Source organism: Hermetia illucens, chromosome 6 (assembly GCF_905115235.1).
Source record: "Hermetia illucens chromosome 6, iHerIll2.2.curated.20191125, whole genome shotgun sequence".
Taxonomy (NCBI): Eukaryota; Metazoa; Arthropoda; class Insecta; order Diptera; family Stratiomyidae; genus Hermetia; species Hermetia illucens.
Window position 1 is genome coordinate 75,140,009 of NC_051854.1, and position 26,599 is coordinate 75,166,607.

General features: G+C 44.8%; 1 protein-coding gene across 1 annotated transcript in view; it reads right to left on the minus strand.

The window, feature by feature from the left end:
• LOC119659220 (glutamate--cysteine ligase) overlaps window positions 1-10,625 on the minus strand; it is a 39,270-nt gene extending 28,645 nt beyond the window's left edge. Inside the window, exon 1 of the mRNA XM_038067196.1 lies at window positions 9,938-10,625. The gene's annotated coding sequence lies outside the window, so the exon portion shown is untranslated. The remainder of the gene's footprint in view (window positions 1-9,937) is intronic.
• Window positions 10,626-26,599: the final 15,974 nt, after the last annotated feature.

A 26,599-nucleotide genomic window follows, 5' to 3' on the forward strand; every position in this document is an offset into this window, starting at 1 on the left:
GCATTTGAGAAAATGTGTCAAGTGCAGTTCTATTTTCGAAGAGTTCAGATAAGAAAATATTAGAACCGTTTGGTGATAGACAAAACGACAATAGAAAAGTTCCACACTGAATCAAAGAGAGTACACTTGGCTATTAGTAAAACAGTTCATTTTAGATCTTAGTACTAAACGAATAATATTAAGCAGAGTTGAAATCCCTCGATTTTATGTATGTACATATATAGGGTAGGAAATTGAAAAGTCTAGTGCGAATGTGGCCATTATTTTCAAAGTTATAGTAGGCCAAATATGTTGTCAGGTAAACTTCCCACACCCAGAGCATCGTAGAACGATAGTATCACATTGAAGTGAATAATGTAAACGTCAATAGAGAATATTCCTGCGAGCTTCCTAAATATTCACCATTACCCTAGGATCTTCCTTCATCACCATCATCATCATCAACGGCGCAACAACCGGTATCCGGTCTAGGCCTGCCTTAATAAGGAACTCCAGACATCCCGGTTTTGCGCCGAGGTCCACCAATTCGATATCCCCAAAAGCTGTCTGGCGTCTTGGCCTACGCCATCGCTCCATCTTAAGCAGAGTCTGCTTCGTTTCCTTTTTCTACCATAGTTATTGCCCTTATAGACTTTCCGGGTGGGATCAACCTCATCCATACGGATTAAGTGACCCGCCCACCGTAACCTATTGAGCCGGATTTGGTATCGCTCATAGATTTCGTCATTGTGTAGGCTACGGAATCGTCCATCCTCATGTAGGGGGCCAAAAATTCTTCGGAGGATTCTTCTCTCGAACGCGACCAAGAGTTCGCAATTTTTCTTGCTAAGAACCCAAGTCTCCGAGGAATACATGAAGACTGGCAAGATCATTGTCTTATACAGTAAGAGCTTTGACCCTATGGTGAGACGTTTCGAGCGGAACAGTTTTTGTAAGCTGAAATAGGCTCTGTTGGCTGACAACAACCGTGCGCGGATTTCATCTTCGTAGCTGTCATCGGTTGTGATTTTCGACCATATCAACGGTCTCAAAGTTGTATTCTCCTATCTTTATTCTTCCCGTTTGACCAGTGCGATTTGATATTGTTGGTTGGTTCGGCCTCGGTGCTGACGTTGCCACCATATATTTTGTCTTGCCTTCATTAATGTGTAGCCCAAGATCTCGCGCCGCCTGCTCGATCTGGATGAAGGCAGTTTGTACGTCTCGGGTGGTTCTTCCCATGATGTCGATATCGTCAGCATAGGCCAGTTGTTGGTGGACTTAAAGAGGATCGTACCTCTTGCATTTACCTCAGCATCACGGATCACCTTCTCGAGGGCCAGGTTAAAGAAGACTCATGATATGGTATCCCCTTGTCGTAGACCGTTGTTGATGTCGAATGATCTTGCTGCTTTTATCTGGCCTCGCACATTGGTCAGGGTCAGCCTAGTCAGTGTTATTAATTTCGTCGGGATACCGAATTCTCTCATGGCCGCATACAGTTTTACCCTGGCTATGCTATCATAGGCGGCTTTAAAGTCGATGAATAGATAGTGCAACTGTTGTCCATATTCCAACAGTTTTTCCATCGCTGATACGTGATACCTCTATAATTGCTGCACTGTGTGATACCTCCCTTTTTATGTATGAGACAGATAATGCCTCGTTGCCAATCGTCAGGCATTGATTCGCTGTCCCATACTTTCAGCACACGTTGATGAACCACTTGGTGTAACTGGTCGCCTCCATATTTAATCAATTCGGGTGTAATTCCATCGGCTCCCGGCGACTTATGATTTTTTTAGCAGATGAATTGCACGGACTGTTTCTCCTAAACTTGGTGGTAGCAGTATTTGTCCGTCGTCTTCAGTTGGCGGGACCTCCAACTCGTCGATGTTCTGGTTGTTCAGCAGCTCATTAAAGTACCCAACCCATCGCTCCAATATGCCCATTCTGTCGGAAATCAGATTTCCCTCTTTGTCTCGGCAGGATGAGCATCGAGGTGATAAGGCTTCATCCTGCTGACTTGTTGGTAAAACTTCCGCGCTTGGTGCGGTTGCTCCCTGTACTTTTCTAGTTCACATACTTATTGGTTCTCCCAGGCTCCCTTTTTCCGTCTGTGAAGTCGCTTCTCCGCTCGACGGAATTCGTGATAAGTCTCTGCGCGTGCCCGCGTTTTTTGAGAAGGCATCATTACCCTAGGGGATTCTAGGTGTTGCTATTCGAGCTCGGAGCACCATGCCAACGAGATAGTGATCCGAGCCTATATTGGCCCCCCTATATGTTTTGACATTCATCAAGGCTGAGAGGTGGCGGCGTTCGATCAACACATGGTCAATTTGGTTTTGCCCGTCTGGAGAGGCCCATGTATGTTTGTGGACCGCTTTCCGCGCAAACCAGATACTTCCAACAAACATTTCGTTTGACCCTACTAATTGAATAATCTGCAGTCCGTTATCATTTGTAGTTTGGTGTAAGCTACGGGAGCCAACGTATCGCCTGAATACGGACTCCTTCCCTACTTGGCTATTAAAATCCCCAACTATGATTTTGATATTATTTCTGGGACAGGCTCTGAAGCTGCTAGTCCATAAGTGCACACTTTCCGACAACAAGGGAAACTGTGATTCAGAAAGTTACATGAAGGGGATTATTGCCCCAGTCGTATGAGATTATCAAATCGGAAATTACCGAGAATAAAATCGACTGGTCTATAAACAGCTCCACATAAAAATCTTCTTTCATACTCTACCTGCCTTTCTCCATACAGGAACAACATTCAACAACGTTAATCCCAACGCCACCAAGGAAGCCTTAACCTAAATAAGATTGGAGGGGCATCTCGACACTGGATAATATTCATGCTAAGAACTAAGATAATCAAATCTGATCTGGGAAGGAGCCACTTGACCGGAGCTCGTCAAGATGGCACCATCTCTTCGGCGGTTTGGTCGACAGTGATAGACGAAATTCTACACATATTGGACAGGAGCGGTGTGAACGATTTGGTGTTCGGGGTGTTTCCCTCCGTTATGTGGGAAATCATGAAGGGAGTTTTGAGAAAGTTGCGCCTGTGAGCTGCAAAATTCTAACCCGGCATATATCCAATCAACATGCAATTAATCTCGTAAACACACAATGTCTTTCAGGATTCGCCAGTTTATTCCAGGCGAGAGGGCTGGCGATACTGGAGTCCTATCATTGACTGGGATCGGAAAAGATGGCGCAGGATTTGGAAAATATGGTAAATGATGAGGAACCTTTCTAGCTCTTGGACTGTAGTTTTGACCTAGAGTTGTTGTGAAGCAGCATTTGTTAAACTTGTCGCTCTAGTCTTTTCAGTTGAATTGCTTCATTTCCGTAATAAAGCTGAGTAATTTATAGCTCCTTGTTGACCACACTGTTTCTTTCAATTATCTCCTGATGCAATATACTCTTCTGGTGCAATAAATTCTTTCCTTTTTGGATCTCCTTCGACGATTACATATATTTTCTTGATAAGGGAGTTCAACAAGGAGGATCCTCCGTGAAACCAGAGGTGGCACCTGAAGTTAAGCGATAATTAAAATTGCAAGCCAAGGTGTGACTACGGTGCCGAGGTCTGAATGGTCACAAGGGTTAACATGTGGCCGTGAAGGGTGATCTCTGGGTATGAGGCGACCTCCAGTTTCAACTAGCCTTGTCTCGGCAATCTGTGGCCGGTAAAAATAAGGTCATGACAGCCAACTATGAAGAAATTAAAAAGCTGAAATACAAAACAAAACAACAGCACTTTCCATCATGACGATCCAACCCTAAACGAAGGAGCAACCCTGAGCTCTTCGATGGAGAAACTGAGCCTAGACTCAGATTCTCCACTTATTTAAGTGTCCTTAACGGACGAGCCCTGCAATCGGTGCGACCTGCGGAAAGTAAAGTCTTACCAATGAGTAAGCATCTGTATTCGGACAGCAAGGAGCATCCGGGCAAACGACCTTCGGACAAGACAATGCCTCCGGGCAAGCCGCTTCCGGGTAAAACGCAACCCGCGGGTTGTGGCAATGTTGAAGGGAAAGTATTCTCTGTGGCATCTGCGGCTAAGAGCAAACCAAAACGGCAGCGGTCTTCTGACGACCCCAACTCTTTGGCTCAAATGACTGCAAATATGACTCGGCCAGCATCGGCCAAGTCTATCAAAGCCGATGGATATGTGTTGTATGACGACACCAATCCATCCGATTACAATACAGAGCAGCGCGAGCAGCTTAGGAGAAAACTCCTCCTGTAAGGACTGCATCCTCGCAAGGGATTGATTATATTACGCTTTGAGTCGATAGATGTATACCGTAAAATGTTACGGATAAATTTTGTTGACAAAAGCACGAACGAGTTGTTCACACAGTACTGTTCCTCCTTCAACGATGTGTATGAGGTGGGCAACTGACCCTGAAGAAAGTTTCCGAGCTACCATCGTTTAAAAAGTGTTTACCCTGGCTTCCAGAAGAGGAGCGTAATGGTACTGAGGTCCTGTAACAATTTGCAGTCCAAAATAGCCTCAACAACTCCACCAGAATGTTATTAGAGGAAGAGTCGATAGGCCGGGAACTTTAATCACTATTGGCGTTCCTGAACCGGATATTAAGAAGATTCGGAAACAAACGAATTACCAGCTCTACTACGGGCTTGCGACCGTCACATAACAAGTGTCGACTGCTAAAACCATCGAAGATTAATCGTCAGATCAATAGCTGCAAGATATGTATATACCTCATACAAGAACCATGGGTTGTTGGTGGGGAAATTAGGGGCTTAAAATTCCGACATACTGACTTGTTGTATGCCAATGGAAGTGATAGGCCCCGATCCTGACCTCCAAACTATCTTGGCTAACGACCTATGTGATGGCGACACCACAACGATCAAATTCCCCACAAAAAACCAACAGGGTGATAAGGAGATTCGATGGTGCTCTGCTGATCTCCCATATAACGAAGACGAAGTTCCCAGTGAAACATTCATCAGAGCTAACCAATATGGCAAAAGTAAAGTCATGGGAATAATAACAAGATGTGATCTTGATGGGCACCGTATATGCTGGAGAAGTTCCAATATAAACACCAGAGGATCATGATTACTGGAGTATCTAGTGGTAATCGAATTGCATATCATCAATTTGGACAATGAACCGACTTCAACGTGGTCAGGGAAGAGGTCATCAACATCACCGTGGCATCCCCTGGCATTACGGCTCTTGTCAGAGAGTGGACAGTATGAAACGATGTCACGCTCTCGGATCGCAGGCGCATTGATTTCGTAATGGGCATGGGTGACAGATTGGGTGGCGTACAAAACAGAACTGAGCGCCCGAATTACGATCCCTGGAGAAGCATTGCTGGAATTGAGAAAACATTTCAGATGATCACAGCTAATTTGAGAGAATCTTTCGAAGTGAGCTGTCCATTCATGATGCCAAAAAAGGACAAAACACCATGGTGGAATTGGGATTTGACGAAACAGAGGAGAACGACAAGGGTTCCCAACCGAGCTCTAAAGTCTGATTCAGCCGCTTAGTAGATTCGGTACAAAGAGGCTCAAAAAGCTCTGAAGAAGAACAGATCGGCCAAACGATTATGCTGGAGACGCTTTTGCGAAGAGACCAACTCTCTTGAGCCAACCTCAAAGCTCATTGGGAAATCCACCTTCACAGGCGCAAACAGCTTCCCATCATCACCGATCAGTCTAACTTCCTTTCTGCTAAAAGGACTGGAAAGACTAGTAGATCGGTTCATAAGGTATACATATATCCTTAAGTGACCACTTCACTGTAGGGAACATGCCTACCAGAAATCCACGAAGACAGCACTCCATAAGCTAACGACGAGAAGGCGATGTCCGATAAAGGCGTTTTAATTATGCCTCATTCACGGCAAAACAGCACGGAATCGATCCGCTGTTAATCAGTTGAACACATGCTAGAGTGGAGAAAAATCCACATATTGGTCGGACAAAAGACCGTCGAGGCAGAGTGTCTTAGGGGTTGCCCACAGGGAGGGATTCTCTCTCCTGTTACGGCTCCTAGTTATGGACACCTTTTGCTTTTGGAGAACACAAAGGTCTTCACACAAGCATTTGCAGATGATCTAGCCGTTGCATGAATGCAACAATTCATGTAATCCACATTTGGTGCTTCCATAATGGACTCACGGTGAACGCTAGGAAGACTGGACTAGTTATGTTCACTAGGAACGTCAGGTGGAGCAGCTACACACCTCCCACCCTAGCAGAGCGGAACGGGCAAGTGGTACAATCAGTAAAATAGTTAGGAATACATCTCGACTTCAAGTTAACGTAGAAGCACCATACCCAGGAACAATACCAGAAATCCAGCATATTGCTCTGGTGCTGCAGGAATGCGATATGTAAGACCTGGAGACATCTATAATAAACCCATTTTGATGTATGCATGCACCGTCTGACGGCGGAAACTAAGCTTTGTTAACAGCAGAAAGCTACTGACGCAGATTTAGAGGCTCGGTTGCCTAAGTATTGCCGGAGCAATGATTAGTACGCTGACTGAGAGACTCAAAGCTATTCTAAATTTACCCCCAATCCATTTGGAGGTGAAAAGGCGTCCATCGGGAAATTTCTTGGCAAACATCAGGTGGCTCATATAGTACCCAGAGTCTCCGGGGATGTGCAATGGACCTAACAAAGGTCTGAGTGTTTGGTGCTACGGCCCACCCCACTAAACTAACTTCTTAACTTCTTTTTTGGGTAGTGGTCCTGCTTGACTCTCGGCGTTGGCGTTTCTCCTAGAGCCACCCATTCTTTGCTTTGTTCACATCATGATTCTGCACAAGAAACCTTGCTTTTGTCTACGTGTTGCTCAGTGACGGGCAAGAAGTTGAGGAACAATTTGAAAGCTTCTATTGGGTTGGGGAAAAAAAGATGCCGTTTTTTGTCAATAGATGGCTACACTTAAACATATCTTGTGTTGTACTTATCGCATCGGGTCATACTATACGGCAATTTGAAGACGACAATCTGTGCCACAAGCGTTTCTTTGACAGTGTCGTGATCGTATGTTTCAGTCTCAAGTTATAGCGCGTCAAAGATGGAGCCCACCAAAATCCAGAAATTCGTTATATTTCAAGTTTTTACTACCTGCGAGGTAAAAATGCAACGAAGGCGGCCGAAAAAATGTGTGAAGTTTATGGATCTGTAACGATTCGCACAGCACAGCGTTGGTTCGATCGATTTCGTTCTGGTGTAGTGGATGTCGAAGATACACCCCATACTGGTACGCCCAATCGTCGTAGAAACCGATAAAATTGTCGAAATCTTCCAAGTAGACCGGCATGTGAGCATTCACTCGATTGGCAAGGAACTGGGTATAGCCAATAAAACCGTTTGGAACCATTTGCAGAAGACTGGATTCCAAAAAAAGCTGGATGTTTGGGTGCCACACGAGTTAACGGAAAAAATCTCTTGGACCGAATCAACACCTGCGATGCACTGCTGAAACGGAACGAATTCGATCCATTTTTGAAGCGGATGGTGACTAGTAATGAAAAGTGGATCACGTACGACAACCGCAAGCGAAAAAGAAGCGCGCCGCGGCGGGCCAAACAATCGCCAAGCCCGGATTGACAGCCAGGAAGGTTTTGTTGTTTGTTTGGTGGGATTGGAGGGAAATCATCCACTATGAGCTGCTCAACTATGACTACACCCTCAATTTGGTCCTCTACTGTGAGCAACTCGACCGTTTGAAGCAGGCGATTGGCCAGAATTGGTAAATACGTATGGCGTTGTGTTCCATCAGGACAACGTTTTTCCTCACACATCTTTGATGACCCGCCAGAAGCTACGGAAACTCGGATGGGATGTCCTATCGCACCCACCGTATAGTTCGGACCTGGCACCAAGTGATTACCATCTCTTCCGGTCCATGCAAAACGCTCTTGGTGCTACTAAGTTGGCCTCAAAAGAGGCCTACAAAAACTGGCTGTCTGAGTTTTTTGCAAATAAGGAGGGGAAGAGGGTTTATAAGAGGGATAATGGAGTTGCCTTCTAAATAGCGAACAAAACGGTGCATATTTGACTTACATCGGATAATTCTAAGTATGTTAAATAAAGCGTCAAATTTCGATCACAAATACGACATTTCTTTTTCCCCAACCCAATATCTTCGTTTTCTTCGTTGAGCTTGTGAAAAACCCATTTTCCCAATTTTTCGGCAAATTTCATCGAATAAATATGGTTAAGCACTGTACATGACTGTTGTTCATTTTTTCGGGACATTCATCATTTTTTTGACGACCGTCCTCCTGGTTTAAAACGATCTTGCCGCAAGGCTCGGTATTCCCTATAGTTTGCATTGAAGAAGTTGCAGAGAGGAGGAAGGAACCCTCAAGCACTTTTTTGTAAAAGATCTGCAATTTCAGGGTTGGAATCTCGTTCCGTTGATGTATAGATATAACCCGGATGGATACTCTCCTTGCCCCTTCCTCAGATATCACGATCTTAGGAAATTGTGGCATCAAAATGGCGCACGGCAGTGCTAATTGGGTTCCCACGTTTTCCTTTCAAGCTCCTTGGTCTGAGCTGATTATAATAAACTATTCCCAGTTAATCACATCAATGCTAACACAGGAGCTTTGAACAATGAATATTAGAGTTTATCAACGATCTCCTCCACGCCAGTTATGGTTCGATGCAAAAAATCTTTCCATTTGGACAGTCGAAGTAACTCGTCATCAACTCGTATATGATACCCAATGCCGTTTTTGAATCATTCCTATTGGGTTATCAACTTCTAATCATTCTGCAAATTTTGCTAGCGTCTGAAATAGGTAATGCGGTCAGTTCTTCGTTTTCAATCTTGTTCGGTCGGCCGCAGCGTTCTTATCTTCAACATACAAATTATTATTAAAGCGGCTGAACCTACATTTTACTTCCGGTAGATAAAGATCACTGAGTTGTAAATAGATATTCAGTGCAATGGCAACCTAACGCGCAAATATTTCAGGTCCTTTCGATTGTTAAAGGTTGAAGATTCCAACCTATTATGCAGCACTATCTCGAAATAGGTTGCCACAAGGAAGGATGGTGCAGAACTACTGAAGACCACGGTAAAAGCAAATTAACTAAAAACCGCTGACGCCCTAGAGATAATTGCAAAAACAACAAATGCTTCTTCTCCTAGCTCAATTTTACCTACTTCTCTCCTGCGGAAACAAGCCAATATCTCACTTCATAGTCACTTGTATCTAACAAATGCATGAACACAGGCAGATAAAAACCAACAAACTATCCTCAGTGGCCTTGAGGCAGCCATTTGTGCTGGGTTGATAACACAACTATGTCCTGATAACATAGAGCCCAATTGCGTAAGCCACGCTGCTATCTTCACTTCAACTGATAACTACCCCCACATCATTTACAAGCGGAATTGAGTTGCTGATTCACATCTCCCTGGAAATTGAAAGCCCAAAAAGTCTAGTCATGCTTAGACGACACTTTTGGACTGGTTCACCAACTGGCGCCGAATTTGAGCGCAACCCAACACGAAGTTTACAATACAGATGCTGCGCCTCGAGCCTGTTTGCGAATCGCCTCACGACCTCATGGCCTCATCTATTTTCAGCTAATCCACTCCAACCATTTCATGGTCACGTCGAATCAAACAATTTCGCAATCGAATGCAATAAGAACAAAATGGAACCGTTTTGAAGCGTGCCAGCGGAACCTTCCATCGAATTCTGATAAACTGGCCGCCGTTGGTTTGGATTATGCAAGCAATGATTTCAGGAGAGACAAGTGCATCGTTTCGCTCGAATTACTGCGGATGACGTCACGCATACGTGAAGAATTCCCGCCAAACGTTGGACTTTATGCCGGAGTTGTTGATTCAGGTGGGAATGTCTATGTCTTCGCTAAAAATGGATCTTGGTGAACCTTATCCTAATGTAGTGCTTACCGATCTGTTGATTTCAAGCTCCTTCACTTCAGGAGTAAATAACCACAGGTTGTGAGCTGTGCACCAGTAAATCGCAGGAATCCACTCGCGGTCAAGACCACTTTTTGCAGGGTAGGCTTGATACCTCGCGATGTAACGATTGCTAACGAAAACCACTTCACAAATGAGAAATCGAACCGGCCACTCGCCGTCGTTGTTTAATGCGCAATTGAATTCCGAGCAAGTACTGGAGCCACCGACCGGTCTGGCTATTGATTTTCTCGCGTCTTACGTGTCGCAAATGCGATTAATTTCCACAGAAACCACTTAGACCACACCGCACTCGACAGAACCAGGGACCCCGCTTAGGCACAACTTTTTACTGACACCGCAAAGACTGGATGCCAAAACACAGAAGTCACTCTCGAATCAACTTCGAAGGTGCAAATGACCGTGATTAGTGCGGAGTTGTCGCTTTTATAAAGTCTCCCGGCAACTGGACTGCTTCTCGGTGTTCGAGCAAAACACTGACAGCGTCTCTTCCGGCGGGTCAGGAGGAACTGCCTCAGGGAGAGCACTCCACGCTTGGGGTCGTGTGATTTAAGGGTTAGTAATTTGCACACGGCGAGTTAGCAATGGACACTGCACCGAAACCTTGTTTCATCGGAGACACGCGGACACCCCTCTCACAACGTAAGTCGCATGTTACTGACAGTCGCTGTCATTTTCTGGCTGACAGCTGGCGCTGGCACTGACAGCTCAAGGTGGTTGACGGAGGAGACACCTTATGGTGCTGCCGAAAACTTTTCAAGTCACTTGGCCATCTGGTGTGTGATAGAAAATATATTATTACAACGGAAACGCAAATGGAAGGGAAATTTTCGTCCGTTATAGTCAGTTTGTTGCAGAAATTCATTTTGTTTTATTTCATTTCCAGCATAGAATTTTTCTAGCTTGTCAATCGAACAACCACACACTCGACTCGAAAACGCATCAGCAAGCAAAAAATTTTCCTAATGCATTTTATTTAAATTTTAGGAGATGATACATGCGGGATAATCAACTGGTCAGGGAAATTGTTTTGCGTTGCGTCCAAGCGTTTTGCTCAGAATCATTAAAACATTTCAATAAACAGATTTTGATTCTATTTTATAAGACATTGCTGTAAGTGGCGAACGAGACGCTCGTGTGTGCAAACCCATCCTAATGAAAAGAGGGAGAACCAGAGATTCGTCTAGCGTTTCCCGTAATTCCCGCACGTGACTTTGTAGCGAGTCTCAGATCAGTACCGCTTTATTACTCGCAGTGAGGTCATTGCGGAAACTGGGGACCATTAGCCGATAGGGGCAGAGGCGACGGCATCAACAACAACACGCCGCACTGCAGGCAACAGTTTCGGTACTCAACGAAGCACTCTTCTCCACCGTCCAGCTGAAGTCCCGCAGAAGTTTGGGATAAAGAATGTGTATAGAATTCAGAGTCTATGTATCTCCAGCAACTCCGAGAATTCTATCTCAAATCAATGATGAGATTGTATCTCGGCTGTGTGCTGATATTTTGCTGTTGTAACTACAATCACTTGTGCGTTGGTGGTGCAATTGCGGCTGTCAAATTGCACTGTCAGAAGATTCGCTTTCACGTTATTGGCTTGAGTGACCAAAGCGATCCACTATGGAAAATTCGTCTGGAACGTCGGCGGGACTCACTAAGGCAGGACATTGCTAGGCTCATTCAAATCGGCAATGCCAGCAGACGAGTGAAGAATAAAGTGCAGAGGGTTTACCAGAACTATTCCATTCCCAGCGAGTCACCCGTAGTTGAAATTCTGGCACACTAAAACAGAAACTTTCTGTCATATGCAGGCGGTTACGACGATATGGCGAAAGTCATTCCAGACGTGTCCAGAATGCAACTTACGCGAGGAAGGAGTTTTTTCAGATCACTCAATGACAGACAGTACAGTTTTCGGTGGTGGAAGCGAAAGAATATTGGGATGGACTTGGACTGGGTGTTACCCGTACAGCATGTTGAGTATGCGGAGTGTAGCACCGCCGAAGGCAACCGCCATGCCACTACACCTCGCATGAATTTTGCGGATGTTACCGAAGAGCAAGTTCGACGAGCCATAAACAGCTCGAAGAATTGGAGGGACTCTGTTCTTAAAACAAGTGCTTTCACACACTCCAAGCCCCTTATCCAATATGGATTATTACGCCAATTATTTCCGAGTTATCACAATCTTGGCAGATGGCGGATTTTACCTAACACTAGTACTAAGTGCCAAACATTTAAGCTCGGACGATCCTACCTACTTAAAAACTAGAGGTAGTGGCCGGTGGTAGGCTAATGGAAGAATCCGTCGAGAGCTCCCCGCAACATCGAGCACGAATGCAGAATGGTGTACTTCTGCATGGTTTGAACCAGACTGTGCGAAAGTTCCAGGACATCAAAGGAAGCCGTGAGGGATTTAGGTACAATGCCTGTAGCTGACAATATTATGGGAACTACAACCGATTTCCCGAGCCAGTGGCTCATAGTTCATCTTCTTCTCCACGTATTTTCGTTTGATTTTGTTATTATGGGAGATAACAGTATTAATTATATACGAGGAGCTACCCGTCTTGTCAACTAACAATACGTCAGGCTTGTTATGTAGAGCATGGCGATCAGTCAGAACTTGTCGGTCCCAATACATGCTGTAAGCAAAACTATCAAGTACTGCTTGCGGCTCGTATCGCAAACCGGACATGCTCCCGTGATCAGCCCATGCTTGTATGCAAGGTTTTGATGGATAACCTTACATACAGCATTATGCCTGGTGATGTATTGCACCGGTGCCATAACAGTACAGTCAGAAATGAGATGGTCCAACCTCTCTAACGCCGAACCACACATTCTGCACTGGTCGTTCTCCACCCGTTTTTTCATGATGAGCTTTTTATAAGCTCGGGTGACGACCACGCCATCCTGAATGGCACACATGAACCCCTCCGTCTCAGCAAACAGCTCCCCAGCACATGTTCGACAAATGCAAATCGACAAATTGCTGCCAAAGGCAATTCACATGTTTACCGTGCTCTTGGTCCGACTTCACCACACTCAGAGGATTAAAAGATCGATCCTTCAAGTTAAGTGGAGTCAGCCCACAGTCTGCCTTACAGACAGCCGCATGCAAGGGACTCGCCTCCTCTTTGCTGTAAAAATAAGCGCGCAGCGAGTTGACTTGGTAATGATGTTGTGCCGCCACGTCAACCACGCCCCTAACTCCGATATCACGAGCCAGGTTCATCCGCTCTACGGCAGACTTTGGATAATGCATTCGGAATTTGAACATAGTTGTCCGTATCCGCCGCTGGACGTTTCCCAAATCGGTCTTCATCCACGGCAATATTCCGAATGCATAAGCCAGTGAAGGGACAGCGAATGCATTCAACGCGCTGATTTTATTCTTCCCCGAGAGATACGATTTAAGTACCAGCTTACACGTCGCAGCAATTCGGATACCAGAGCATTCTTCAGATCACCAACTTGAGCATGGGTTCCTTGCAGAGTTTCTAGGTACTTGTATAAGTCTGTCTCGGTCATAGTTTCGATGTGGAGGTCACCAATGCTATGTCTGGCATGCGGCTCGTGGTGACCTTTGCGGATGGCTTGGTTTCGACACTTGTCTTATCTAAACTCCATCCGAATATCACGGCTGAACATGTCGCGCAACAGATTTCTAAGATGATCGTCAGTACCAACATACAGCTTGGTGTCATCTAAGTACATCAAATGTGTCAGTTCGCACTTAGCACGTGGACCATACTTTTTTGCAAAACCATGCCCTCTATCATCATTCAGTAGACATGAATGGGGGTTCAGTGCCATAAAAACGAAAAGGGACTCAACGAATCCCACTGAAAGATGCCCCTCCGTATACGGATGGGCTCTGAGGCATTAGCACCGTCAGATGTACGCACTGATAATGACTGTCGCCAAAAACTTTATTAGTTTCGGATCACTGCGATACAGATGTAGGACATCAATTAGCCAGGTATGTGAAACACTATCGAAAGCCTTGGGATAATCGATAAAGCAACTAAAGAGGTTTCTTTGGCCTATACTTGCTTGTTTTACAACTACCGAGTCGATACTAAGTTGCTCTTTGTAACCCCTCGACCCAACTCGGCCGCCCTTCTGCTCCTCGGACAGAATGTTGTTGGTCACGAGGTGCGCATTGACCCTTCCACTAATAATGAACATTATGAATTTGTGAGGGTTGGTAGGCAAGTAATCGGTCTTGTGTCTACGGGGTCCCATTTCGTGTCCTTCTTAGGGATAAGGTAGGTAATCCTCGCAGTGAAATGAGATGGTCCAACGTCTTTAATGCCGAACCACACATTCTGCACTGGTCGTTCTCCACCCGTTCTTCTATGATGAGCTTTTTATAAGCTCGGGTGGCGACCACGCCGTCCTGAATGGCACACATGAACCCCTCTCTTATTATTATTATTAAACGAGTTCAGGCCGACAGGGAAAAGTTGCTGGATAGCAACGATCCTTGTTATTTCGGAACCAAGTCGACTCACTCTCCACTGGTGGTGAACTAACGTGAGCGGCGACAACAACGACGACCTGGCATGGCACTGACTTATGATTTGGCCAACGTTGTAGCTGCTTCCGTCCCGATAATAACCTGCGCAGGGCTGCAAGTATGTACGTTCAAAGCTATGACACCGTTAAGCTGGCAGTGCAGGCTCAGCTGAGATGGATTCCTGATTAGTGCCTGATCCCGGCTCTGAACACAAACTCCCATAAGGATTTGTGTCAACCCACGCGTGACCTCCCTGGTCGTACAGACAATCCATGAACTTTTAGCGGAGACAGCGGCTTACAGCTGGGATCCAAATTACAATTACAAGAAAAACAACAATAGCAACAACAAACACGACGACACAGCCGGCAATAGCTGAATTTTTTAGGGAAGACACCATCAAATTCCAGTTCGGAAAAGAGACGACGAGAAAAGATGCCGAAAAGATTTGCCGAGAAAAAAGGGTGACGAACTCTCCGGCGGAAATGCAAGTCATCTCACTGAAGAGGATGGACCTCATCTGAAAGACAAGGGTAGAGGAAGAAAGCGAAACTGCTGGATGACAGGCGATGAGGAGCTGAGGAAAAAGCACAACGCTAGTGCAGTCTCTAGTTGCGCAAAAGGCAGTGCCCTCATAATAATAATAATAAAATAGTAATTTAATATAAAAAGTCGGCAAAAAGAGGCAAGGAAAAACAGCGTGGATCTGCCGACGAGGAAGCAGCAGGAAAAATTTCGTGAGGTGATAACCAAGCGGACCAAACAGTTGTAGAACTTGGGTTGAAAACCGAAAAGAAGAGCACGTTCTGCGAGACAGTCCAGAGCATTCTAGGCACGAAGGCAGTGATTTACAGCCTAGAACCCACATGCACCCTTGAAATAAGAAATCTGGATTGTCTCACTAATACGAAAGAGGTGGAGGAGGCGATAAAAAGGGACTATCCACAAGTGTGCAACCTTAAGGTGAGAGTTACGTCAGTCAACTCTAGAGGACAAAAATTAGCCATTGTCACTGTCCCTGAGAAGATAGCGAGCCAACTTCCCCATTGCAGGAAAATAAAGATCGAGTGGAATATTTGCAGAATAAAGCGAAGGGCAGCTCCAACCTACTGCTTTAAGTACTGAGCATACGGACATATAGCAGGTATTTGCAAGGGGCAGGACACAAACAATTTGTGTTACAAGTATGGCGAACCCGTTCACAAGGCGAAGACTTGCAATTCTGTAAAGTGCTGTGTCCTTTACAAGGACCGTAAAAACAAGATGTGGCTTATGTTGCCAGTTCTGGGTGTGGTCATTTCTTCAAGGACAAGTTACAGAAAGCAAAAAGTCAAGTACCATGATTCACATCCTGCAAGCGAATATGCATAGGAGTGGAACTGCTCACGACCTGATGGGACAGATGGTGCAAAAAAAGAAGAGTTGATTTGTTGCTTCTCAGCGAACAGTACCAAGATAGAAGCTCACCATCGTGGTATGCCGATATATCTGCCACTGCTGCCATATGGGCAAGAGACACGGTTAACTTACGAGTGCGGGCCCATGGTGGAGGGAACGGCTTCGTTTGGTTCGTCATGCGGAAGTGACGTTTTTCAGCGTTTACCTCACACCGAACGAACGAATACAAGTTTTTCGGAATAGGCTTGGAGTACGAAATTAGAAACACGGAAGGGGGAATACTAGTCGAAGGAGACTTTGACGTCAGAGCCCTTGAATGGGACATATCTCGACCAGATTCTCGAGGCACACAGATTTTGGAGATGACCACCAGGACAGGACTTATTGTCCTATATAGCGAGCGCACGATCCTTGACGTAACTTTTGCTACGGAGTCTTAAATGTCAGCGGTCCCAGTTGCAGCAGAAGAACTGCAACTGAATCGCAACTTCATTCCACAATGGGCCTTATTATCACAGCTTGCAATGCATTGGATCTCAAAAGGAAACTGCGTCCCGGGAAATTACCCGTGGACTGGTATACGGCTGAAATCACAAGCCTACGAAGAAATTGCCTCAGACGAATTGTTCAACGCGCAAGAGGCCAAGACGCGATGACGCTTAAAACCCCAGATTATAAGAGTGGGAAATTGATACTCCGCCACGAAGTCAACAGGCAGAAGGGCCGCAGCTGGCAGGAGCTAATCAACACCGTAAAGAGAGAACCATAGGCGCTCGGGTTTAACTGGTTTCAGCAGCGAAGATACAAAAAATCGTTCATCGCTGTCGATGAAGAAGTGAGTACTGAGGATTGCCCACTCTTCATTGTCCATGAAAGACAAAAAAGCATCAGGACCAGATGGTATTCCCAGCGAAGTATTAAAACTGGTGTGTAAATACAAGCCGGACTTGCTACTAGGTGCAATCAACGCATATTTGACAGCAGGTGTTTTTCGCTCTCGCTGCAACGTTGTGAAACTTGCGCTGATAAGCAAAGGCAAAGGCGACCCAGAGATGCCGTCAGCGTATCGTCCGCTCAGTATGTTGGACACAGCGGGGAAGCTGCTTGAGAAGCTAATCAAGCTACGACTGACTGACACAATATGTGCTGCGGGAGACTATTTACCAACACAAGGTGGTTTTAGAGCGAAGCGATCGACAATTGATGCCATTGAGGAAGTGGTCCAAGCGGTAAAGCAGGCTGAGGCACACAGTTACCACTGACGGCAAGTGGTGTTCCTTGTGACCCTCAACGTAAGAAAAGTCTTTAATTCTGCGAGGTGGTACGACATGCTTGCGGCCCTGAAAAATCGTTTCCATACTCCAGGCTACCTATTGCGAATGCGAAGGGATTATTTAAAGGACTGTGACCTACTTTAGGAGTCCCGAGACGGACAGCGCAGAATAAAGGTAACATCGGGGAAGGCTCAGGGGTTTATCCTTCGTCCGGACCTTTGGAACGCCTTATACGATAGACTTCTACGAATCGAGATGGCTGTTGAATCGTATCTGGTCGGATACGCGGACGATGTTGCAGCACTGATTACTGCATACACAGTTGAGCAAGCTCAGTGGTCACGAAGTTTATAACCGAGCGAACATTTAGAAGTGGATGCTAAGCAGTGGGTTCAGCCATAATTTCTCCTTCATGTCAGTTTCTTGGTAGTATCATGCTCTATATTATAGTCTACATTGCTGCTTCGTGATTCTAGGAGGTTTTGCACTCAATTACTAAAAATTATAGTAATATACTATTTTATTTGAGCAGATATCGGTGTTGAGGGTATTTCGAAGTCTAGGCAAAATATAGGGGCAGTTTCTGAGAATGGGTCAGTGAAAGAAATGATCATTTTCGACCCCCGCACTCCCCACCTTTCCAACAAATGTAAAAACTAAGACCGGGGTGGGAAAGTACTAATCGAGACCTTTCCTTTGATACCCCACATGACTATATTTGACACCCCCCTTTGCATAAAAATTCGACGTAGAATGACGTAACTCATCGTATGTGGGAGCGTTCACAGTTCCCACCTTTCCATCAAATTTGATGTGGCGTCGCTATAACCGTTTCCGAGAAAAATGCGTGTAACAGACATACAGACAGTAAACCGATTTTAATCATGTTTTGTTTTACACAAATGACCCAATGAATCGCAATAAATCTGAATAAATCGTGAAAATTTCAAAAAAAAATCGTTGGATAGGTTTGTACTTTGTTCGTATCCGATTTTCAACATACAGTTGCGAGAAAAACGGATTTAAAAATTAGAATGTGATTACCTCTCTATAGTTCTTAGTGTTGGCCGACTATAAAAGGCAATGAACGGCGTCTTGCGGTAATGGAGACGAAGATATTGCGTTGGAATAGTGGCATCACACGTTTCGACCACACCCGATCGTTATGGGGTTGCACCGATCGTGGAAAACCTCGTATCTTTCTATGGAAATGCAAAAGCTTCAGTATGTATCCAAAACTTTAATAACTTATTGAATTTTGTTTTTGAAAGCTTTTATAACAGTACTTAGGTTTCGGAAAGCTCTACAGTATTCGAACGGGAAATGTTCATTCTTAACTTTAATGAGCTTAGCTAAAATTATTCTCGTTTTAATGAGATGGTAAATGCCTACTTGCCTACTGAAACGCCAATTTTTTTGTTAGAAATGATTAACGGCGATTTCACTTTCTTGAAGAAAACATTTCACTAGCAGCAGCAGACATCTTGGAAGAGCTTGTACACATACTATTGATCAGATCGACCGATAAAGAAGTTGTGAAAAAAAGGTTCTCCAAAGAGCGTGACAGCGTGAAGATCCCCAATGCGGGTGTATTTAAGCAACGTTAACTGCAGTGGGAGTAATAAACGATCTTCATTAAAACCTATCCCTGTGATTTGGGGTTTAAGAATACACTCAAAGCATGCCTTCCTTTTTATAAAATGTGACTAAAATGTATAATCGCACAACTGACTAAAAGGGATACATCCCAAGGCGAAACGTGGATTGGTACCTACGACGGAGCATAAAACCTGGGAAATGCCTTCTCAACCAACACCAGCACTCTACTATCAAATACTACCTTAATTTAAACGCGGTCATAGATGGCAGTTCTTTCTTAATGCAAAACTGCCGACGAAGAAGGATGAAAGAAGAAAGACTTCCGAGTCTAAAACGAGGTAAATTGTACCAAATGTTCCTGCAGATTGGAGGGGTGGGCTGACAAACCTACACGGAAAACCGAAATTACGAAGCTACAAAAGAAGCGGAACCAACTCGAACAGACGAACGATTTGCACATTTCCTCATATAACGTGCACTCCCTGTACAGAAAAGGAGCTGCCAAGCAACTAGTCGATACCCTGTCCCGATATAAGGCTGATGTCATGTATTACAAGAGATGGACCTGGACGGTTTCCTGGAGAAGAACCCAATAATAGTAGACATCCAGTAAACCATGTACTCGGGATAGGTTTCCTAGTCAGCCAAAAAATGAAAACTCCTGTTATCGGTTTTGAAAACTTAGGCGAACGGATGTGCACTCTGCGTTTGCGAGAGAAATTTCTACGAGGGAGTGGAACGAACGCTCCTAGCGTGAACCAGGTATGGTGTGAAATTTATACTTGGAGATTTTAACATCCAAGTAGGGACGGATTCCGTATTGAGGCGATACGTCGGCTCCCATTTATATATGGTTGGCCTTTACCCATTAATGAGTATATCGCGTCAACCACACCTACGCACCATCGCTCAGGGTTACCTGAAATGCGCTTTAGCTCCCCCACACAACTTCCCGAGACGCTCGCATTCCTCCTCTACTGTTCTGCGCCAAATGCCCTTGAGGCGACCCACTCAACGGCCATCTTGAGGGAATGGATTCTATTGCATGGCGTAACCCGCAATGCAATTGTCGCTCTTCCTTAAAGTGTGACATACTCACTGCCACTTTCGTCTTTCAATCACATTGCGTACGAGTGTCAAGCCTGTGCACCGATTAAGTTGTTCGTTTGAGATAGTGCCAGACCAGCGTACTGCGATGATACGACGTAGACACGTATTGATGAAAGATTGGAGCTTTTGAGTGGAACAGTGGATTTCACTTTCCATGTGCTATCCCCATAGAGCATAGAGCAACACAGAAAGAAAATTAGCACAGAACAGTCTCAATCTGATCTTAGTGTTGAGATAACTGCATTTCCAGATTTTAGGCATCGGACAACATCCAGTTCGTGCTACTGTAAGCAGAAACCACGCTTCCTAGATATACAAATTGATCAACACCTTTGATGATCCGCTCATTACTGAAGATAGAGTACGATGACTCGTCTGACTGAGAACTTTGATTTTCTTGACGCTTATTTTTCAGTCCAACTCTACTTGCCTCTCTTTCCAAATCCAGACCCATTTGGCTAAGGTCAATGACCCGGTGAGAGAGCAAACAAATGTCATCAGTGTAGTCAAGGTCCTTGAGGAAAAATGTTACCGTCCATTGAATTCTTTCACATCCACCGGACAAGGCAGCATCAACAACAGCGAATCAATGTCTGAAGATTGGCATTGTCTACCCCATTCATCAGAAAAATAGGAGACTACTACTACGCAAAGATAGGAAACCACAACTTTGAGATCATTGATAATTTCTCCTATCTAGAGTCAACCATTAATGCATTCAAAGAGAGTAAAGGCGATGAATTTTACAATCTCCTCCTAGAACTATTCATCGTATGCAGTTTCTGTCAAGCTTTCGCAGAGAGTGGAGAAAAAAGGGATTATCGTTAAGATTCCCAAGAAGGGCACCCATTTTGAGTCCCCCCGGGGAGGAGGGAGTATCTGCATCCTCCTGCCGTTGCAAAGATAACAGCTAAAATAATCCTGGAACTCGTCAAAAGTTGAAGCCCTTGTAGACCAGCAGAGAGAAGGCTGAGTTTTCCTCTGGAGCTTCCTACATTGACCACATCAACACCCTGCGGATCATTTGGGAGCAGTACGCGGATTTTAGACCTCCGATTCAACTGATCTTCATCGATTTCGAGAAGGCTTTCGACAGCGTGAACGAGAGTCTGTATGAAGTGCTCTACGCAAGGGTGTATTCAGGAAAAATTTATCGCTATTGTCAGAGCAACATATAACGACGCAAAATGTCACGTGTTGCAACAAGGTAAAATCTCCGAGGAATTTGAGGTCCAAATCGGAAACCATCGAGGTCGCACCTCGTCACCAATATTTTTTTTTCTTGTTATCGGTGGCATTTTTTTACTGCTTTTTCCGGATCACGTTGGAGGGGTTCAATGAACGATGACATCTTTCCTCAAACACCTCGATTTCGCTGTTTGCTCTCTCCCCAGATCCGCCTTCGTTGCCTTGTTTAGAAATGCAGTTACCTCAATACCAAAATAAAGTTAAGACTGTTTTCTGCTATTCTTCTTTCTATATTGCTACAGGCGAGTAGCACATGTAGAGTGACCACTACTGTTACTCAGTTCTAAAATCATTGCGTTCTGTGGCAGCTCCTGCTTTCTTGACTAGGGCAATAATAAATTCCCTTTAGTCACAGCGCAATTTCTCCGAATTTCGGAGGGTATTGGAGTTCCATCACTCGGAGCGAATAATAAAACCTTTTGAGTCAGTCAGACCTGGTGACGCCCCATCGAGACGTTACCGTTCCACCCGAGAAGAGAGCATTTTTGAAGGATGCCCAATGATCATTGATATTCCTAGGCAGGCTGTTCAGAGTATTTACTATCAGAGAAGCGGCTGACGTTAAACTTGGAGGGGCATAGCTCTCCAATTCAGTGAGAAGTGAGGGACGAAAGCGAAGGCAATTGACCATTAGGTGTAAAAATCTCACACCGGATTAGCTTTTGGCACTTCTTGTGTTTCCAAAGTACAAAAACACTGTGCAGGCGTGAAAGGGCAGGAAAGTTCGGCAATTTGCAGGCTGCTAGTCCACAAATTTCTACCTCTACCTTTTACCTTTTACGACAGGCAGGGACGATTTTGAGTGAACTCTTCAACCCCAACTGAAAGGGTGACCCCCAGCAGTGGCCCATTGTTTGTGACTAGAAAAATGTTGGCTTCTGTTCAGTGTGAGTGATTGTTAAACTCAATTCTTTTGCAACGAGTAAGAGGGATTGTCGTCAAGTTAGAAAACCTAACTCCGCATAATCGGCTCAAACGAAACTTTTGTTACGATATGAACGTCAAACATCATCTAGTTATAGAGACTGACACCTCGAATGACCAGGCTATCTTGAATTGCGGTCAGATCAATCCGCATGAAGCCTTTGTGGACGTCCTGACTTTGAGCTCAGAGACTCCAGTAGTAAGAAGGATGCTGATCACCATCAGATTGCTCCAGAATAACACTGAATTCTCGGAAAGGTCTCAAGCGGGCTGCATGGGAGAGCGAACCTAAATTTACGAAACATTGCGTACAAACTGTTAGGAAAAAGGATATATAATAGCAACACTTTTTTCGCAACCAGAAGTGAATGAACGTCTTATTGATCAAGACGTAGTCTTCGCGATACCGTCAGTTACCGAGGAGCAATTGCAATAGATCTGGAGACGTATTGGCAGACCAGACCGAATGGGTTCACTACCACTTCAGTGAGTTCCCCCCCCCCCCACCTAAGCATCATTTTATTCATGAAACCTCTAGGAGAATCTACCACTCTTATCATATCGCCCTATCTGTTAGTAAGAAATGCAGAGCTATTAAGCTCATTTCCATTCATTGAGGAAGACAGTGATCTACCAAAATGTCAAAATAGGTCGGATTATCATATACGCTTTACCAATCGTCCTAGGTGTAGCCTGAGCTGCAGCGGTTCTCGGAAAGTATTGCATAGTCATAAGGCTATATATCGAGAATGTTGTCTTTAATATGGCCAATAGGGATTGGAATAAAGGCACTTTGGGAAAATTGGGCGTTCCTGGCTACCTGGTTCCTGATTTACCATGAATTACCTCTTGGAAAGATTCTTATGGTACAAGAGTGATGAGCCGAAATTACATTTTTTCGTTAGCAGGTCTTCAAGGTTACTTGTTAGTAGTAGGTTATGAATGATAAAACTGGACGACAGAAGACATGGTGGGGGGGCTTATTACTTACCGCGGGAAAAACAATACTTTCGATATCTGGCTTGGCGATTACGAACTCGAAAGGCTAGCCAGAGAATAACATTTTATTTATATTTAATATTAGCACATATTATATGATTATACCTTCGAGAGCGTTGGTTAACAAAGTGAACTAAGGCAAAGCTAGTTTGTCATATGGCTTATTTGCTCTGATGTTCCGATGGCTCAATGGTTAGTACGCAAAGCTAGCGGAAGGTTGCGGCTGAAATCTCACAGTTCGCGGAGGTATTTGTATCGTCACTGCCTGTTGGATACCAGTCGACTCAGCTGTGAAATAGTTAAATCCGGGTAATAACCACGGATGAGCGCAATTATGACCACATTGCCTTCTACAGTGTTTACCTCCTGTGGTGGACATTGCTGTCCTGAATGAAATGCTCCAACACGCTTTAAGGCACAGACCCAATCGAATTGTCGCGCCAATCATTATTATTAATTGCGCTGAGAATGTGCTGCGGATTTAGCAAAGTGTGCATCATCGGGGGCAAGCAGTAGACTGCAGGATAGACTGACACGAAATACAGCCTTCTGGGAGCCAACTTATCTCTCTCGGGGTTGATGTGTGGCTCTCCAGAAGCCAAGTCTCTCGTCTACTAAGACCACTAGTGGGTGGTGATAACGACACTCCGAGGTGACCCTAATATTAACAAAGCATTGGCCTACTGCGAAGACTACAATCAACAAAGTTTCTCGCTCAAAAAGTAGGGAACAGCAAATGTACGTCTGAGGTCACCATATCAGACGTCAAGAAGGAGATAGATCTTAGTGGCGTGGGTACCAAATAATATCTGCGCTATCTGAAGGACGACCTGAAACCAGAATGGTTTTTAAGAAAGGTCAGGATAGACCTAAGCCTAAGCATCAGAGCGAAGAAAGCGAAGAGCAGCGGAAATCAAGCCGTAAGAAGGAAATGCTTCCAAGAGACCTAACCACGAGCCCAAGAGATAAATCTCGGGGCAGTAAGTGGTAAATAAAGAGCCAGGAGACCCGCCCTCAGCTACTTTAATGTGTTAAAAAGCATTCGGCTGGCCATACTGCCGAAAGTATTTCTGGAGCAAATATTCACTAGTGGGGAGCAGGAAATAATTGATGACCTTATCGTCATGAAGACTTGTGAGGTATGGAATAGGGAACTCGTGTTCATCGACATAGCTCTCGACCTGGTCTTATACTGGTAGACTGCGAGACGGAGCACACGGCGGACTGGCTTAAAACTGTAGTCCCCATGGAAGGATGAAAGGGAACGGAACAGTTAACATGTGCATGGTGACAGTATACCTTCCCAAAGCCGCATCGGTTTTGACAGGGCAGCTTCTACGCCTCCACAACATGGATCTTCACACGCATCTATGGAAAATTTTTAGAAGCATGGGAGGGCCCTGAAGAAAATTAAACGTAGTACCTGCGTCATCAGTTACAGATTTGATAGCATACCTCTGCACGTGCACAGGGAGAAACCAAAGAAGGATACTTCGGAGGACACATTCGGTGGTAAGAAATTACGGAAGCCTTAGAGGCTGAAAGGGCATGATCGAGCAAGAAGCCCTTGATCTACACCTTCCATAGCTCAAGTCGGACGCAAGAAGGTGCAATGGAGGGTTTAGGAGAGCAATGTTTCGACATTGAAGGAGAGCTCCAAGCACTAACGGAGCTGATGGTCAGCAGGTTAATCTCAACCATTCAAAAGCAAGTTCCAAGGATAACATTCGGGAGTATTCTCGTGAAAGACTAAGAGTTACATCATTCTCAAAGGACTTTCTAAATGGAGACTTCGTGGTTGTCGAAATGTCATTGGAACTCGATAGGATTTAGTCGTTAGACTGGCGGAGTTCTGCTACGAATCCTTCTCCCACCATGAGGTCCGGGGAAGCAGCGACATTGATCGAAGAAGTGAGTACTTTCTGAAATTTATCCTCAGTAATAAATTAGAAATATACAGAGTAGTGAGCATACCAACATTCGTGACCAGCACCAGACAAGAGGTACTAGACATAACTCTAGGGAATTGGAAGGCGTCGGATGAGCCGTCTATGTGGGATCACAGAATAATCAAATTTGATATTGAGGGCAACTCGGAAGTAAGTAAAATAATAAGGAATCCCAGGAGAACAGATTAAGACGCCTACACGAGGCACCTGAGTAACAACATGACTCCCCTATAGATGAGCGGTGACATTAAGGGCAAAATAGAGTTAGAAATAGTGGTGGTAGGCTTCAAGAGATTCGTCAGGTCATCAACGGATGTACCCTGGTGGACCAGGAACCTCGCCAGAATTAGAAAGGGGCTGCCAAAACTCTTCAACCGGGCTAAGTAAACCGGGGACTGGCAGAAGTAAAAAAAACACAGCCAGATCAGAGAAGCAAAACGAATGAGCTTCAGGGAATTCTCTGAAGGAATAGAGCAAAACACAGAAGCATCCAGGTTGTATAAAACTATAGCCAAAGACAAGGCCATAATTTCCGGCTTAAAAAGGAAGATGAGACATTTACCGAGAATGAGGACTACAGGATACATCTGTTTTTCAGAAGGCGGAAGGCAATATCATTCTATCTGACACCCCAACAACGAGATTGGGGAGAGGTGAATTGGAAACTAGCGCGGGAGCTATACTCGGAGTAAGATATACCAATAGGATGGAGACGAGCAAGAGTAGTCTTTATTCTGAAAGCGAGTAAAAAAGATCCTTTTTATTCTAAATCTTTCAGATCAATCTGCGTGACATTGTTCGTACTTAAGCCGGTGGGAAAGTCAATATACAACAACTTCGGATACCAGTCAACTCAGCTGTGAGTATGAGTACCTGAATCAAATCAGGATAATAATCTCGGGCGAGCGTAATGCTGACCACATTGTACTGTAGCGTACCGTTACAGTCTTGAATGAAGTGCTCTAACACACTTCAAGGCCCTGATCCAATATGGATTGTTGCGCCAACGATTATTATTATTATTATGGGTATAGGTGCAATAGTAAGGCCAATGATTACCTATGGGGAACTAATCTGGGTCGAAAAAAGTGAATTCAGCATAACAACCAGGGAGTTACACAAACCTCGAAGACTGGCTTGCGTGTATATCAGCGGGGTAATGAGAACCTGCCAACGGCATCAATAAAGGTCCTCCTGAGATTAACTCTTCTCTATCTCTACTTGGCAATGCAGGAAAGAGGATGATCTTCAGAATGTCCGGGAGTATCAGTGAGGCGGGGCAGCATCGGGGATTATTGATACCAACATCACAACGAGGTTCCACTTCGATAAGAAATTTGAAACACCTTGTATCAACAGGGTGAACTGGGAGAGCCTGACATTGACATACGACTTAATCAGCAGCTGAGTCCTGGTACCCTGACGGATCCCTCACGACAGAGGGAGCAGGCGCTGGGGTCCTTGGTCCAAGGAAAACGATTTTAAACCAATGGGTAAGCATAGCAGGCTATTTCAGGCGGAAGAATACGCCATAGACAGATATAACTCCTTCAACCTCGAAAGGAACTGTAGGGAGCAGAACATTGCTATGCTAACCGACAGGGAA